Below are 6,636 nucleotides of genomic sequence, written 5' to 3'. Positions count from 1 at the left end.
CATTTCATGGTTCTGCAAAAAATTTCCCTAGGGTAAAATTTTTGTTTTGGGGGGGCATGTTATATATATGTAAAATATATATTTTAGGTGACCATGAAATGTCTTAGTTCCGGATAATGTCAGCCAGTTGTTTATATGTTGGTTCGAATATTAGTTTGCTTTGTTGTTTTCCGGAATATAAAAAGTTGCCGCCACGAAGCGAGAATGATGGTGTTGTGTTGTCATTTCTCTCGGTAATTCCCCCAACGTATCCCTCGATTGTAACAATGCTGATGTTATCGGCAAATGCCTACCTTTGATCAGATCAGACTGGAACCGCATACAAAAATAATGACTATAGGGACCACGGAACCAAATGATTTCCCATAGACGGTAATGTTAACGTTTATCACTGTACTGCTTAAATGAAGTTTTCAACACTGGTCCAGTAGCCATAATTTTGAAGTATGTCATCTCGGAAACCTCTAGATGGAATTATAAAAAATTCTACCAATTTGAACTTTTTTTATATGGGGGCCGCCATCTTGTATTGATTTCAGCACCAAAAATTCATCTACATTAACAACAAAATACACACTTACTTAACTCCCCCTGACAAAAACAGGCTAGCAAAAAAAATAATTGTTTTTTCTATATATTTTACATCTACATGTATTGCCCAACCCACATATTAAAACTTTGGAAACTTCTCTCATCTAAATATCCAATCAGTAGGCCCCGATGTATTCACCTTCCTATTAAATCTTCTGCCCAAACGGGGAAAACCCACATTCTATTTTTGATTTGGTTCTGTGGTCCCTATACTGAGTTTAATTCCAACGTACTCGCGTATCTTGTTGTGTACAATATAGGTCAATAGGTCAGACGTGAATGGAGTCCGATCGGTTACGGACGACATGATAAAAATAAAAGCGAAAAAATACCGCTGTTTTGTTATTCATTTTTCATCTGAAAACAAAAGTCATATATAACTAATGTTAAAACACTATAGTGAGACTTTGGTGTTGATATTTGTTCAAGATTTTTGCCCATGGGAATAGTACATCCGGATTTGAGCCATTCCGGTTCCGGTTTTTGAACCATACGATTTTCTTTGTTCGTATGTATGGGAAGGGAGGCAACTCTTGTTGGAGGTGCCGTTTTCCAGTATTTAAAGAGCTTCGCTCGGGGGCCTTTGGCGCCCTAGAACTGCGCTCTTATCAGCAAGGTATTTATAAATTTGCCATTTTGAAGAATCATCGAATGCGCTATTTCATTATTTACCTTGTGAGCAATCCAAACATAGTTAAACCCATGTCTACATAACTCATTCTTTATCTCATAAACCAGTTTAATTTATAATTAGGTTTTCTGATATTGAGCGCAAATAGAGCATCATAGCACGATTTTAATATACAATTATCTGTTCTTATCAACATTAACCAATAATTCATTATCATTATTTTACGATGTTCATGTAAAGTATATCTACCAGTCTCAGAATACACCATGGAGCTATTGACTGTTTTCTTCACATTTAGTAGTCCTTTAAGGAATAACAGATGCACAGATTCTATTTTTGGTGCTGCGTGATGATCTCCACACCTCACAACAGTAATTAAGTATACATGCTACATATGTATCAAATAGTGATAATTCAGTTTCAGCATTAAGAATATAATTTGTAATTCTCCTTTTAAGAAGATAATTTCTTCCAAATACGACAAAGAAAATATGAAATGATATTAAGAAACATAAAACACATTAAATATCTCATACAACTTGGTGATTCGAACTCTGAACTCTTAGGAATAAACTTAAAATTAGACATTGTAAAAGTTGGTCTGCCGATGCGCTCCATGTCAAAAAGGATTTGAATGCAGGGAAAGTCCTACTCGAAAGTTGCAAATAGCCCGACGATGCAACGTTACTGTCATTTAATGAAATATCAATTGCAAAAACTCAGATTTTAACATTTATCTTTTTATTTTGAAAATGGTCACCGTTAGGTCGAAACAGGCCAATACGTGCCATACCTCTCCATAACATTTACAATCCATGTAGTGACATTTGAAATCATAACTCTCCTGTCCGCAAGAACATGTGCCAAGAACTCACTTGAACGTGACCATCTCAAGTCATCCGTGTAGTTAATTCTACGAACGTGTGAACACATGTTACAGTGTGGAGACAAGTCTACTTGAGTGCATTCCAGTCCACAGGGACCTGATGTGTCATAGTCTACGTGCATTTGGACCCTCCTTAGTGCGTATAGCACATTTTCATACCCTTTTTTGGGGAGGGGGGAGGTTTAAATTCTGTCAAAATTACACCCCGATGTTCATTATATAGTGAAGGACCGGGGTGTCATTTCTACCGAATTTTAATCCTAACCTTAACATGTCTGAAAATGTGTTATACACATAAATGAAGGTTCAAATACACATAGACCGTGATGGATTCTCAGGTCCCTGTGCTCCAGTTCAGCCAATCATATACTAGTGTCCTCCAACATACGGCCATATCTCTTTCTCTCACTCATAGTCTCCACTTAAATGATGTTATCTTATATTCGTTGGTTATATGTGACGTCACGTGAATTTTTTGTTGATCATCTGATACAAGGAGATCGATATAACAACAATAATGAATAAACTCATGGAGATCGTCATGATGACGAAACGTTTGTAATTGTCGTCTGCTAACAGGTCGTCAGCCCTTCTCCTTGCGCGATCGTTTCGACACTTAGTTCGTGGGGTATTGGATTTCGAAAATAAGTTTTCTCTAGACTTTTCCCGAAGGTTATCGCCTGCAAAAGAAAACTGTTTCTTCTGTAGAAACACTGGAGGGGTCGTTTGCCCAGTGCTTCGCGTTGAGATGTCGTCGCCATTGCGGAATGACTTCCGGTCCGGAGTTACGGGTACCGGTACCGGTGGTGACACCCGTTCCGGTGTCGGTAAACCATCGCGTTCGGGACGCTTCTTGGTTGCGTTGAGATTCAGAGGGGCGCCATCTTGTCCTTTGAACAGACCAGATCTCCTCCTTTGTAGTATTGGGTTGTGCATTGTCTGTCTTTCGTCCCATATACTGCAATGGAGCAATTACAGGCAGCACAAACGTGTACAATCATCCCCGTCAACAGAATATACTGTCGAGCAAAACATCGCTCTCCTTTATAAGTGATTAGCTGTTACGATACTGGATGGAATGTGCTTCTTTATAATCAAGGGTCCACCAAATACAGGCTATAGGTTGCGCGAGTCGGCGTTTCTTCGGCATGCGTTACGATAATCTCAACATCACGTTTTAATGTGTTGACATGAGAAAGCAAATTCCAACACTCCACTTTCTGTCGCCTGGAATCCACACAGGGACCTGGGATGTCGAGCCTACAACAGATATGTGATGTTAAATGCCAAACAGAATAAACAAGCGATAGCTTTTGTATTCATCCATTAATACGTCGCCGTAAGATTGCTGGCTAATGTGGCTACATTTACGTGTATCTATTAGCCAAATGGATATTGTGTTATGGTGTATATAATACTGCCTTCGGCCTTACCTTTGATGACAAGATATCCGATAATTACTAATATATAAGCTATAATTGATAAATTACTTTTCTGTTGCGTGTTCACCGAGCGTGTCTGGTTCAGCGAACGTGTCTGGTGTTCACTGAACGTATCTAATGTTCACCATTACTGTCTAGTGGTCACCGAACCTGTCTGGTTCAGCAAACGTGGCTGGTGTTCACTAAACGTATCTGGTGTTCACTGTACGTGTCTGGTGTTCACTGAACACTGAACATGTCTGGTGTTAAACGAACATGGCTGGTGTCCACTGAACGTGTCTGGTGTTCACTGAACGTGTCTGGTGTTCACTGTTCGTGTCTGGTGTTCACTGAGCACTGTTCGTGTCTGGTGTTCACTGAACACTGGACGTGTCTGATGTTCACCGAACGTGTCTGGTGTTCACTGTACGTGTCTGGTGTTCATTGAACGTGTCTGGTGTTCACCGGACGTATCTGGTGTTCACTGTACGTATCTGGTGTTCACCGAACGTGCTTGGTGTTCACTGAACGTACACCAGGTCTGTGATAATATGTCACGTGTGTAAATTATACGAATCTATGCTGGATAATATATAGTTATGATGAGTCCAAATGACCTCGTATGAACTTGAATAACTGTGTTTACAAGGTTATGTTTACCATAAAGCTAAAGATTTGTAAAAATAATCATGAATGATTACATTCCTTGTCCTATTGAACGTCACATTGGCTACCATGAAGTTATGACGTCAAAATTATTGAAACATAGTGGCAGTCAGTCACAGATCCATTGCGTGCCCACGTGTGTTTATAACAAAATACAGGTATACATATGTAAATGATGTTGTAAAAATAGTGTTATCATCATGAAACGTACAGAGAGGACATATCCATATGGAAGAATTGTGTGTGTATAGGACATACATTCTCCTGAAAAAAAACAAGCTGTTTAGTTGATACTATTTTGTGTTGAATGTATAAAAGGTACATCGTGTTAAATGCGGTGTCTGACCACTCAGCGGACGCACCATTCTTCGTTGGCTCAGTAGGTAGATCTGGGGATTTTCCATTAAAGACCTGGGTTTGTTCCCTGTCGTTCATCAATATAGACCAAGAGTCCCTTTACCCTATAACGGCAATCATCTGGCAAAACTACGACTGGTCACCATTGGTCAGCGCAGTCCATCTTCCCGGCATATCAGTGGAGAATGAAATTGGATTTCATCGTATAACAAACCCCAACCAACCAAATAACTAGCAATTTAACGGACATCACCTGCCAGCTTCAACGTCGCATTGACGTAAAACTTAATTAAACAAGGGGAGATAAGCATGGTGTGTAGACTTGGGTGACAGTAGTCGATACACTTATTGATGTGCAGTCACACACATTAACAGTCGTGTTATTATGGTATAAACATGCATTACACTGACAAGTAATCGGATTACGGCGACTCAGAATCAGAAAGTCTGGCCAAACCTGGGGAAGCCTGGGGCTCACCACAAATCCGCGAGGAGCTGTTAAGATGATTACTTTAAATGATACTTACGTAATGCAGTCACACAGTTACATTGTCGAGAGCTATTGTTCTGACAAACCAAACATATTAAAGTAATACGGAAGTAAACAGGACCAATATTAAAAATATTAACTAAATTAGCAGTCTCGTATTTCAAGATGGCCGACATGATTTCTGATTGATTAGGGGTGGGGGGGGGGGGGGGGGGGGGTGGGGGGCGTCTTCTTAAACAACCTGGGACAACACGGTTCATTATAAAATTTGTTCTATGATATAGGTATGTTCTGTCGATCTGAATTCAAATCTTAATATACTGCTATAACATATTAATATATAGTATATGTTGACAAACATGTGCATATGTATGTGTCACCACTCACGGAAATTTATTCATGGTCGTTTTAAAGGTATATACCTTGCCTAATTTGACATTTTAGCTTCTTCAACAGTCAGTGCCGTTCTACTTGTAGTAGCTGGTGGTTAACTCACTTAACAACATATGCGCTGCTCACTATGGGGGTAGACATAGCCACGCCACCTTCCTTTTTGAGCAACACAAACCAACTACTTAGAAATTTCACGTTTTAAGCGATACAAGTCAAACTGACCTGTTAAAAAAAAGCTTCCTGGTCGCTGTGGGAAACCATTTACTAATATTCCTCGTCACCCACACACAGGTATTCTGGGGAGACCGTTTACGTCACTGCCACGCGGATTTGATTATCACCAGTAGGGTTAATTAGATGTGTGTAAACTTGTTTTATTACTACCAATAACAGGTAAGTCATATACAGAAAATTAAATATCTCGATAAAGTTTTAGGTAAGAGTGTGTATATGTATTAAGGTTTAAGTCCCAGGAGTATTTACGTTTCCATATATGCACATCTCCAATGAACCATAAAATCCTATTACCGGATCAATATCGGTCGATCTCCACACGGAGGTGTAATGTGTTAAACCCGAACAACGGTCATATATATCGTACCCTGTTTCACGTATAAAAACATAAATGTGTTGTCAATAAGCCTATAAGGTTTGCAGCTCAAATCTGAAATTATTTTCAAAAGAAACAGAATTTAACATTCATGTTACAAAACAGCTGCTTACTATGTACAACCACCGTCAACAAACTTACCGTGTATGTTGGCTACCTGCAGCTCCACGTCGGAGAAAAACAGGTCTCCAGTGGACGATCGTGGATAATCAGATCGTTAACACATGTAGGTGCCATTGTATTGAACGTACACACGGCCTGTGTGTTTACAAATACGTATACATATGTACGTATAGTATGTATTACATCACACAGGTATACAATAACAAGTATTGTTCTTCAAGACTTGATACGATCTATAAGAACGACCTATTGTTCCCAAATATAAATACATAATAACTAATTGTTAAAAATTGTGTATTAGCTGACAAAAGAGACTCGTTGGTGGGGGAATGATGCTGTTGTCTCGTGTGACACAATATTACGTGGTATTGGTGTATCACGAGACATTATATTTTGTGGTATGATTACAATGTACATGTAGGTAGAGTATCGAAGTGGAATTCAAGGTTTGTTATTGTTTAACGAGAA

At 39.2% G+C, this 6,636-nt stretch overlaps 1 long non-coding RNA gene across 1 annotated transcript; it reads right to left on the bottom strand.

Annotated features, from left to right (window-relative positions):
• Nucleotides 1-2,698: 2,698 nt before the first annotated feature.
• LOC117318431 lies at nt 2,699-6,302 on the bottom strand. The gene is made up of 2 exons (XR_004530361.1): nt 6,187-6,302; nt 2,699-3,368 (listed from the first exon to the last, which is right to left on the bottom strand). It is a non-coding gene; the product is annotated as an uncharacterized LOC117318431 (long non-coding RNA).
• Nucleotides 6,303-6,636: the final 334 nt, after the last annotated feature.

This window comes from Pecten maximus, unplaced genomic scaffold (assembly GCF_902652985.1).
Source record: "Pecten maximus unplaced genomic scaffold, xPecMax1.1, whole genome shotgun sequence".
Lineage (NCBI taxonomy): Eukaryota > Metazoa > Mollusca > Bivalvia > Pectinida > Pectinidae > Pecten > Pecten maximus.
The sequence above is the reverse complement of the archived record's forward strand: the minus strand, read 5'-3'. Positions and strand labels throughout refer to the sequence as shown.